This window comes from Tenrec ecaudatus, chromosome 2 (assembly GCF_050624435.1).
Source record: "Tenrec ecaudatus isolate mTenEca1 chromosome 2, mTenEca1.hap1, whole genome shotgun sequence".
Taxonomy (NCBI): Eukaryota; Metazoa; Chordata; class Mammalia; order Afrosoricida; family Tenrecidae; genus Tenrec; species Tenrec ecaudatus.
This window is the reverse complement of record NC_134531.1, coordinates 276,742,846-276,755,339: the sequence shown is the minus strand read 5'-3', so window position 1 is coordinate 276,755,339 and position 12,494 is coordinate 276,742,846.

Below are 12,494 nucleotides of genomic sequence, written 5' to 3'. Positions count from 1 at the left end.
TTTTCACAACTTCCAAATTTCCTATAGCATCACTGTAGGGCCTGATAGTTATAGAGAAATTAGAATGGCAGCCAACTCCTGCTTAACCAAGCTACTTGAGAAAATACATATTCTTTAAATAAATGACTATTAAAAATAAAAGAAGAAAAAGAAATGATGTGGGGATGGTGCCTGACTTTTCCCAACTATACAAAGGGAAGGAAAAATAAGTACCATTATCATCAATAGCTGTCCAGGACAGACATGTCCCACACTCTAAATTTCCTACCAATTCTGATACCCACTTCCCTTCCCATAGCACTCTGTGCTTTACAGCTGGGTTCTATAGTTCATTGCAATTGCCACAAAGAAATCACAGACAATGATAACAAGTGTTCAGAAGTTAAAATAATACAATTTTGATGAGAAATACTCAGGGTTCAGCTGCTTAGTCAGTACAGTTTCTTCTCTGCTGTGCCAGAAGAGAGACCTTTCTCTGGACCTATGTCCCTTGGCCTGGCCTCTTTGTAAGCTGTCAATAAATACCAGAGGCATTCCACTCTGCGGTAAGACATGAGTTGATGGTACTCAGCTCCACATCCATGGATCAGCAAACCCAGATGCCCCCAATTAAGTACCCATTCTATAAGCCAACATTCTACCTGAAACACTCAACTTTACTTGTGAGCTGGGAAGTCCAGTGCTCTCATGCTCTGGCTCCTGGTCTGCTGTTGCTGCTCCTCTCTTGTTAAAATGCCACCCTGAGTAAATGAAGGAGGTTCAATGTGCAGGGATCTTGGGATCCAAAGGACACACTCCCCTCCAGCTCTTCTCTCTTTCTACTAGTAAGATCCCCTTTCTTGTTTCTGAGATGGCTTATGTTATGCCCAGCAGGATGGCAACCACAATTAACTCTGTTAACTACATTGAATCATATAATCTATGTCAGAATCCTTCCTCACCTCTTTCCCAGACTTTTCAGGTAAACAAAGGTCATTTGGTGGGAATCACAAAGGCTATGTCTAGAAGGTCCATATTAAGTAATTCATTGCATTACAGTGATTTAGTCCAGTCATACCTCATAAACAGGATTGATGTACTGTCAATATATACTAGAAATGTTGTTCATGACTAATGGTCCTTTTGAATGCTCACTTTGTTCTGAGTAGCATATGCCTTTCTTCCTGCTAATGGTTTTCATTATTATTCAAGTGGATAGTCATTTTTAGCAACTAATTTTCATATATATATGTATATATAATATTCTCATCTAAATCATAGCAGCCTTGGTGACGTTACACTTTGAGTTGCAAACTGGAAAGTCAGTAGTTTGAAACCACCAGAACTCCTCAAATTAATAATTTTTATTTGATAATCTATAAGATATGCGTAGTAGCTATTATTAATCTGATATAAAAATTTTTAAAGCACCTTGACAAATAGACAGGGTTGAGTTGTAGCTGACTCACACAACAGAAGGAAATATTGCCCATTCTAACACCATCCTTATGTTGTTGTTATGTTTGAGCTCACAGCTACAGCTGCTATGGCAATTCATCTCCTTGAGGGTCTTTTGTTTTTCCTCTGACCATCTGGCTCAATGGACAAACATACTCAATTCCTTAAGATGAGACAGTGTTTTATGTGGTACAGTACCTAAAACAGGTACATGAATTATATTATATTAAGTACAGGAGCTAGAGACTGGGATCAAGCTAAAAAATTGCAACTCCTAGTCTTAATGAAAGATCAGATTGAGAATTAAAACTTAGTTATAATCACAATATGATGAAGTTTTAAAAAGCAGATTGTAAAGTGCTTATTTTTTGAGGAAACTGGCAATGGAGACGGGATGCAGAAACTGGGGACTTTGCAGATGAATTCATGGTTTATGGAGAGATGGCATGTGTACATCTATTATATATTTAGTGAAAATCAAGATTTCTAAAGGAACAAATTTTTTTCTTTCTATTCTGATATTTTGCTCAGATGAGTGTCTATAGATTAGTCAATATGAATATGGAAATACTTTATTCTTGATTTGTTTTGGATTCTTTCTTTAAAAGAAGGCAAAGACATTCAAATGTGTGGATCATAAAGAACTAATGATAACATTGAGAAGGATGGAATTCTAGAACACTTCCTGTGCTCTTGCAGAACCTGTACAGAGACCAAGAAGCAGTCTTTTGAATAGAAAAGTTCAAGCCTTGAGTTGCAGTATTAAAATATTTAATAGGTGGAATTCCAGCAACATGACAACTTGGTAACACATACAAGAGGTACTCTGCAGAAATAAGCACAGGAGACCAACTGAGATGGAAATTCTATACGGTTGGGTCATAGGAGGAGTACCATAAAGATAAGTAGCACCTATTTATTAGGTTTTGAGGAGCTGTGGGCTTTTGACTTACCACTGTGGAAACCAGCTAGGTTTAACCTTAGCTGTGTTACAGTTTCAGCCAGCACTGGGTTTTTGGCTGGCCCAAGGCCTTTACTTCAACACAAGCACAGCATGCTTCTGTCTCTTGGCAGGATTTAAACCTCTCCAGCCCTGTGGTCAGGTGATCTGGGCTCAGCTATAACTTAACTTTTGTTTCTTTCTCTTCTGTCTCCACTTCCACCACCCTCCCAGTCTCAGTGGGCTATTTTTTGTGGGTTTTTTTCCCTCTTGTTTCTTTTCTCTTCCCTTTCCTAACATACACCACTGCCGACCTCTAGGCCATTGCCCTTAGCCTAGAGAAATTATGTCTGCCCTCCACCCAGCTGGGGGAGTTCTGCCCTCTGCAATATAACACGCAGTTTTGGAAAGTCCTCCCACCTTCCTCTCGGGTAAATTCCACCTGCCCCTCTATGTAGCTTAAAACAAGGCTTTGGAAATACCACCCATGGCCCACTGCAGGGAAACCCTCATCTACCCTCTGAGGCCACTGGGGAAATTCTTGCCTGCCCTTTGGAGGGTTTCACTTGGCTGGGGGAAGTTCAGCTCACCTTATACAGTGCTCTGTGTGGCTGGGGAGCTCCTGATCATCCTCTGTGGTCCCACATGGCTGAGGGAACTTCCTCCTGCCTGCCGTATCACCTCACATGGCCTAAGGTAGCTCCACTAACACTCATCAGCATGCCACACTGCTGCAGGAACCTCTGTACAATCTCCACAGTGCTCTAGCTGACTAGGACAATTCCACCCACCATCCACTGTGCTCTAAACCAAAGCGGGCACATCCACCTGCCTCCTGTGGCACTCCCATTACCTCAGGCACCACTGCACACTATCTGCAGGGCCCCAAGCGTCCATGGGCCACACCACCACAGCTTTCTGTGAGATCATCTAGTGTAGCACCATCCTCAAGAGTCCACAACAGTCCAAGCAGCATCCCCTGAGAGGACCATCCAACTTGCACTCCAAATAACAGAACAATGTTTGGCTATGGAAGACGTGAAGCTACAGGAGGATAAGGAGGTAACTCAATCCCATAGTGAAATTAGCTGCAGGGAGTTCTAAGAAGAATTCCTATGAGTCTCCAAGAAAGAGCCCAGTGCTCTTATACTCTCTGGAAAATGGTGCCAGGCTCCTCTAAAAATGACACAATGCAAACAGCAATTAGCCCCATGACATCCATAAAAAAGAAAACTAAAAAAAACAACAGGAAAAACAACAGGGAATGTTGGAAGAAGTCCTGAACCTAATGATGTGCATAGAAGAAGCAGACTTTGATTTGCCACAGAGAGAAATCTTCACAACACTGCTTGGAGTCGTACAGGATATGATGGAAACAATACAGAAGAAAGATGAAATGATAAAGGGATGAAATGATAAAGGAGATAAAATCCATACACTAAAGGGAAACACAAAAGCTTAGGAACAACATAACAAGAACAAGTATCAAATTCATGGACTTGGGAAATCAACTGGAGGAGGCAAAGAACCATACCAATGGCCTAGAGAACTTTAACAAAGGTGGAAAAAAAGTCAAATAAGATCATCAGAGAAACTGAAGAAAATCTGAGAGCTATGTATGATGCTATGAAGAGGAACAACATCAGAATCATTGGATTACTGGAGGAAGACACACCAAAGAAATCAACGGAAAAATGGCAAGGGAATTCTTGGAGGAAAACTTTCCCAGCGTAATGAATGAAAACCAGGCAACCATTCAGGAAGCTGAAAGAACGTGAGCTAGACTGAATCCCAAGAGAAGTCACCAAGGCATATAATAGTTAACGTATCCAACTTTGAGGGAAAAGAGAAAATCATGAGAGCAGCTAGGGAATAAACAGTCACATATAAACATATCCAAATAAAGATATGCTTAGACCTGTTTGAAGACACTAGGAAGGAGTGGAGTAACATATTGCAAAAATTGAAGGAAAATAATGCAAACCCAAGAAAAGTCTATCCAGCCAAATTATCTATCAAGATAGACGGAGAAGTAAGAGTCTTCCCAGACAAGGAAATATTCATTCAAATAATAGATTAAAAGAAATGCAGCCCAGAATATGCAATAGGCGCACCCAGCAGTGCCTCCTCCCCGAGACTCTATGAACGTCTTCAGCTCAAAGCAAGGGCCAACCTGAATTAAACCCTCCCGAGATGGCCAAGCAGCCAGACCACGACCTGGAGAAAATTGAGAACAAAGAACTCACCGTAGCCATGCTTCAAATTACCTGCAAGCATGAGGATGCTGGTAAGATTCATCAGTTTCTTCATCATCAGCTTTAGAGACCATTCATCAACCTTTTGAGGAGATAGCATATCATCAGGAAATGAATGTGCTGGCACCGCCTATTCTCTCAGATGTTCTCTTCAGAGATGACAAAGAAAAAGCATAACAATGGTCATGCCAAGAAATGCTGCAGTGATGTGCAGATTATTCACTGCCTGAAATGTGCCTGCTGTGAGCTCAGAGACAAGGCCATTAAGAAGTACATAATAGGAAACATAGCGGAGACCACAGCCTTCAGAAACATTTCCATAGCAAGTGCCCTGGCACCTATATGCTTCCCAAATGTGAAGTCACATTACCGTGTGAGTTGTGCCATTCATAGCAAGGTGGTCAGGAATCAGTCATGTGAAGCCTGGGAGACCCCAACCTTCCCATGCTGATTTAGATCTGCAGGTAATGTCTATGACCACCTCCAAACCCTAAGCAGGGATTAGAAGTGGTAGAAAAACAAACCTGAAAAAAATGAAAGAAACAAAATATTTCTTAAAAACAAAGAAAATAAATGAATGAATTGATTATAACATTTGAATATGCTATGCAGCATCAGGGATAAACAAGGTTTCAGTGACTGACTTAATATCAATTAATATTTTTAAGCAAACATTCAAATTTGGAAATTGTCTATGTGCCCAAGTTTAGAAAATAAGTACTCATCCACAGAATGGTGGTTATCCATATTGATGTGAATTCCAAAACAGGGATATTTAAACCGATGTTCAAATTTTTGAACTATCACTATTATGACACAAATATAACATTCTGCTGAAAATAACTCAAAAACAGCTTTAATTGTAGATCAGTGGAACTGCCAGAAACCTAAGATGGATTGAGAAGAACTTCTGGAATGTGACCATCTCATACTTGTAGTGATGTTAATTGGTTCTTTACTATTAAAAAGTTGGTCTGTCCTTTGGTATTTATGAGAAACCTTACTGTGAAAAATAGTGGAAGCTATTCCAACAGATCATTAGGGTGTTGTGTAATTTAGAATCAATAAAAATATGGTACGTAACACTGGTATTGATGGGAGCTGGAAACACAGGAAGTCCAGGGCAGATGATTCCTTCAGGACCAGTGGTGTGAAGGGTGATACTGGTAGGATGGAGGGAGGATGGTTTGGAAGGGGGGAACCAATTACAAGGATCTACATATGACAACCTCCCTAGGGGAAAGATGGCAGAGGAGTGGGTGAAGGGAGACATTGGACAGTGCAAGATATGACAAAATAATAATTTGTAAATTATCAAGGGTTCATGTGGAAGGGGGGAGTGGAGAGGGAGGGGGAAAATGAGGAGCTGATGCCAGGGGCTTGGGTGGAGAGAAAATGTCTTGAGAATGATGAGGGAAATGAATGTACAAATGTACTTTACACAATTGATTTATGTGTGGATTGTAATAAGAGTTATATAAGCCCCTAATAAAATGATTTAAAAAACCACCCAGCCCTAAAAATATCCTTGCCAACCAAGTATGGGCAGAAGAACAGCACTTGGCCAGCACCACTAAGAGACTACTACATAGAACAATCCCACCCAAAGGCAACAAAGAGAAAACAGCCCCCAATATAGCATTGGTGTAAGGGTTGAAAGAAGATAAGAATGAAGCATGCCTCACACACACACACACACACACACACACACACACACACACTCGTGGACAACATACTGATAAGAATGGGAAGCAAGAAAACACCCAACACAAAAGGTATACTATATCACTGAGTCCACAGATGAATGTATGAACTCTGACTATCAATGGACTAAACTCAGACATCAAAAGGCAGAAGCTAGTCCACTGGCTTAAAAAGCACAACCTGTCAATCTGTTGGCTAGAGTAGACACACCTCAAGATTACAGAAAAAATTAGGTTGAGTATCAAAGATGGAGAAAAATATACGAAGCAAATGGCAATTTAAAAAATGCAGGCATTGCAATCCTAATCTTGCACGAAATTGATCTCAAGGTGCAAGCCATAACAAGAGATAAGGAGGGGCACTATATAATGCTCAAGCGAACAGTGCACCAAGAGCCAGTGAACATAATAAATATATACTCACCAAAAAGGTACCTGTGAAATTCATCAAACACTCCTATAGATGAAAAGAGAAATTACAGGCTCAACCATTATAGCAGGTGACTTTAATACACCACTCTCTGAGAACGATAGATCGCAGGGAAAGAAGCTTAACAAGGAGACTACAGATTTAAACATTACGATTAGACGACTTGACCTGATAGACATTTTCAGAGCTCTCTACACATGTGCAAAAAAAATACACAATCTTCTTTTCAAGTCCACATGGCCCATACTCCAAGATAGACCACAAGTTGGGACACAAATTGAATCTGTATAAATTCAAGCACATAGAGATCATACAGACCTCTCTCTCTGACCACTATGCCATAAGGCTGGAAATCAACAAAAGGATGATGAGGAAAACAAGGGCAAATAATTCGAGGATGAATAACTCTCTATTACAAAAGGAGTGGGTACTGGCACAGATCAGAGACAAAATTAGGTAGTTTCTAGAAACCAACGAGAATGAGAATGTAATGCACCAAAACATTTGGGACACAACATAGGCAGTTATCAGAAGTTTGATAGCAATACATGAACATATGAAAAAGGAAGAGAGACTTATGATTGATGGGCTGACACAAAACTTACAGCAATGAGAGCAGACTCAACAGGCCAATTCTATTAATAGCAAAAGAAGATAAATAATAAAAATCAGGGCTGAGATTCATAGAGGGAAAATAAGAACACAATGGAAAAAAATTAATGCATCTAAAAAATGGTTCTTTGAAAGGATTACCAGTATCAACAGACCATGGGCAAACATAACCAAAGGAAGGAAGAAATGAATTTCAATAGGAAGGATGAGGGATGAAAGAGCAAACATTACGAGGGACCATAATGATATCAAAAGGATAATTACACAATACTAAAAGGCCTGTACTCCAACAAATTCAACAGCTTGGAAGACATGGACCAATATTTGGAAAAATAACCTCTCCCTAGATTTTCACATAAGGACAAGAATTTAAACAGACCCATAGCAACAGAAGAACTAGACAAAGTTATTAAGGGATTACCAACGAAAAAAACCCTGGTCAAGATGGTCTCACAGTAGAATTCTACCAAGCATTCAGGGAAGAATTGATACCAATCTTATTCTACCTTTTCCAGAACATGGAAAAAGACAGTAAATTCTCAAACTCTTTTTATGAAGCTAGTATAATTCTGATACCTAAACTGGGAAAGGATCCCACAAGAATTGAGAACAACAGACTAATATTCCTAACGAACATTGATGCAACAATCCTTAACAAAATACTGGCCAATAGAATACGAAAGTATATAAAACAAACGAGTCACCATGACCGAGTAGGATTCTTAAAAGGGATGCAAGATTGGCTCAACATAGGGAAAGACCATTCGGATTGTTTGCCATATTGACATGAAAAATTATAAGAACCACATGATAATATTGATAGATGTAGAAAAAGCATTCGACAACATCCAACACCCATTCCTGTTTAAGACATTTAAGATGATAGGAATGGGAGGAAAATTCCTCAATATAATATAAGCTATATATGAAAACCTAACAGCCCAAATAGTAGTCAATGGGGAAAAGACAAAAACACTCCCACTGAAAAAGGGGACCAGACAAGGATGCTCCTTCTCCCCTCCTGTTTAACATTACACTGGATGGTCTAGCAAACAGCATAATACAAAGAAAAGATATCAAAGGTATTTGCCTGGGGAAGGAACAGGTGAAACTATCATTATTCACAGATGATATGATTTTATGTAAGAATCCCAAAAGCTCCACAATGGGAGTGGAAGCAATAGAGGAATATGGCAGATTGGTAGGATAAAAGATCAAAAACCAGAAGTTTATTGGACTGCTGTACACAACAGACAAGACTACCAAAGAGGGGATCAAAAATGTGGTACTCTTCACAATAGTCAAGTACAAATTGAAATATTTAAGGATATTCCTGAGGAAAAAACAAAAAGATTTGTATGAGGAAAACTACAGAACCATATTATGAGAAAACAAGGGTAACCTCAACAAATGAAAGAATATCCCATGCTCATGGATCAGAAGTCTTAATATAGTAAAGATGTCAGTTCTGCCCAAGGCACTTTATAAGTTTAATGCTATCCTGATACAAATTCTATCATCCTTCTTCAAGGGATTGGAAAAACTGATTACCAACTTCATATGGAGAGGGAAGAAACCCCAAATTAGTAGTGAACTCCTCAAGAAGGACAGGTTGGGAGGACTAGCTTTACCTGACTTTAGCACCTATTTTACAGCCACAGTGGTCAAAACAGTGTGGTAGTGGTATAATGATAGATACTCATACCAATGGAAAAGAACTGAAGATCCAGAAATAAAATCATCAGCATAAAGAGAACTGATCTTTGATAAGGGCCCCACAAATATCAAATGGGAAACAGATGCCCTTTCAAAAAATAGTGATGGAAAAAATGAGATCTACATGCAGGAAAATGAAGCAAGGCTCTTACATCACTCCATGTACAAGAATAAGCTCAAGGTGGATCACAGACTTTGAGGTAAAACCCCAAACTATTAGGGCCATCAATGAAGGAATTGGGACAAAACTGGGAACTTTGGTGCAGGGAATAACACACAGGCTATCAGAAATAGATAAGGAAAAAAATACAGATGAGTCACAAATTGATAAAACAGCTGTGTACATTGAAAGAATTCACCAAGAGAGTAATAAGAGAGCCCACAGACTGGGAAAACGTCTTTAGCAATGTCACATGAGATGAAGGCCATATTGCTAAACTCTACAGTATTCTGTTAGCTTCCCAAAAGGAAAAAAACAAAAACAAAATGTAATTTCCCACTGAGGAGGTAGGCAAAGGACCTGAACAGAAGTTTCACAAGGGCAGAAATCCGAATGTCCAATATGAGAAAATGTTTCCGATCATTAGCCCTAAGAGAAATGTAAATCAAAACAACTATGAGATACCACTGACACCCTCAAAGATAGCCCAATCCAAAAAGTCAGAAAGCAACAAGTAGCAAAGGGGCTGTTGTGAGATAGGAACTCTCATCCACTGCTGGTGGACCTGTAGGTATGGACAGCCACTATGGAAAGCTATTTGGCAATATCTAAAACAGATGGCAATTGAGTTACCATACGACCTAGCCGCCCCCCTACTGGGCATATACCCAGAAGAGAAAAGAAACAAACCACAGCCAGACACCTGTGCTCCAGTGTTCATTGCAGCACAGTTCACAATTGCAAAAAGTTGGAAAAAAACCTGAATTTCCATCAAGAGATGAATGGATTAAAAACTGTGGTGTATACATACAATGCAATACTACACATCTCTAAAAAGCAGTGATGAACGCATGAAGCACATCACCATATGGGAATAACTAGAGGAAATTATGCTAAGCAAAGTAAGCTAAATACAAAAGGACAAGTACAACTTAAGTCCACCGAGGCAAGCTTAAAAATTCAAATGGGGCATAGGGGAAAAGCTACTGTATACATACATTCTGGGGTGGGGTCCAGGTAGTATGACAGGGACCAGACCCAATCCAGGAATACATACGACATCCAACTAAAAAGGAGTGGGAGGTAAGACATAGTAAATGGGGGAATAGGGCACTAACCCACCCAAGGGGAGGTTGTTGTTTATATCTTCACAGGGAGAGAGGGCTCAGACTTCAACTAGGTGCTCCATGACATGAATGCAACATACCGGCATGAAGCAGGGAACCAATAGAGTGGTCTGAGGGGCCGACCCAATCCCAACTACATGGACAGCTTCCCCGCACCCCAGAAGATTTCACTTTAGAGGACAGCACTGAAGCTACAGCTCAGCGAGAGGGACATGTCTGATCAGAGCACACAGGAGAAAACGAAGGGGGAGGGAGAGAGAGTGGAACATAACCTGCTCCACCAAGCCCTGAGGATAATATTCCTTCTCAGAGCAGTCAAACCACACAGAGAACTATAAGGCCGGTCCCACCAGTACACACAACATCCCTCACTGACCCATAGCGCTATGGGGGACAACACTGAAGACACAGTGCAGTAATTGTGTCTGATCTGAATGGTCTAAATGAGGCAAAACTCTAAGTACATGCAACAGAACAGCAAGGGGAGAAGAGCAATGAAGTCTCTGGGGAATACCAAAAATAGACTTCGGGGCCAGGGCATGACAACCCATTAGACTTGTCAGGAAAATACTCCTAAGGGTCAACATACAGACCTTCAACTATTTTTAGGCTTGCCTTTTGTTGTTGTTTTGTTTTCTTTTGTTGCTTTGTTTTGCTCTGTCTTGTTTTTGTGCATATTATTCTCTCTGCATGTCTATCTTGGTAAGATAGGTGGGATAAACAATCTGGAAGAAAAAACAATGGGACCAGCCATTCTGGGGAGACATGGGAGAGGAGGAGACAGGAAAGGAAGGGGCTGTCAACAAACCCAGGGACAAGGGAACAACAAATGACCTAAAATCCATGGTGAGGAGGGGGTAGGGTGCTTGGTAGGGCACGATCAAGAGCAATGTAACTGAGAAGAATTACCAAAGCCAAATGAATACTGAATGTGATAGTGGGACAAGAGGAAAGTAAAAAGTAATAAAGAACTAGGAGGCAAAGGGCATTTATAGAGGTCTAAATACATGCATTTACATATGTAAATATATTTACATATGATGATAGGGAAATAGATCTTTGAACATATATTTGGTTTAGTATTAAGATAGCAGATGGACATTGGACTTCTACTCAAGTACTCCCTCAATGCAAGAATACTTTGTTCTATTAAACTAGCATTCCATGATGCTCCCCATCCCGACATGATCGCTGAAGACAAAGCGGATGCATAAGCAAATGTGGTGAAGAAAGCTGATGGTGCCTGGCTATCAAAAGATATAGTGCCTTGGGTCTTAAAGGCTTGAAGATAAACAAACAGCCATCTGGCTGAGAAGCAACAAAGCCCACATAGGAGAAGCACACCAGCCTTTGTGATCATGTGGTGTCGATGGGAGCAAATATCAGGCATCAAAATCCCAAACAAAAAAATCATATCATTGTGAATGTGGGGAAGTTCCACATGGAGACCCAAATCCCATCTGTAGACAGTTGGGCATCCCCTTACAGAAGGGTCACAGGAAGAGAATGAGCCAGTTTGGGTGCAGTATAGCACCGATGAAACATACAACTTTCCTTTAGTTCTTTAATGCTACCTCCTCACTCCACTCTCATGTGCCCAATTCTGCCTAGTAAATCTGGCTAGACCAGAGCATGTACATGGTTAGAGATAAGAGCTGGAATCACAAGGACCCCAGGACAGATAACCCCCTTGGGACAGATATTAAAAGTAGTGATACCAGGAGGGTAAGGTGAAGGTGAGGGGAAAAGGGGGAACTTATCACAATCATCTACATATAACCCCTTCCCAGGGGGATGGACAACAGAAAAGTGGGTAAAGGGAGACATCGATTGATGTAAGACAGGAAAAAATAATAATTTATATATTAGCAAGGGTTCATGAGAGAGAGTGTAGGAGGTTATGAAGGGAAAAAAATGAGGAGCTGATACCAAGGACTCAGGTAGGAAGAACATGTTTTGAGAACGATGGTGGCAACAAATGTACAAATGTGCTTGACACACTGGATGGATATATGGATTGTGACAAGAGTTGTATGAGCCCCAATAAAATGATTTAAAAATATACCATCGGTAAGATATTGAATGATGTGGAAAGCGTGAAAAGAAGATGGAAG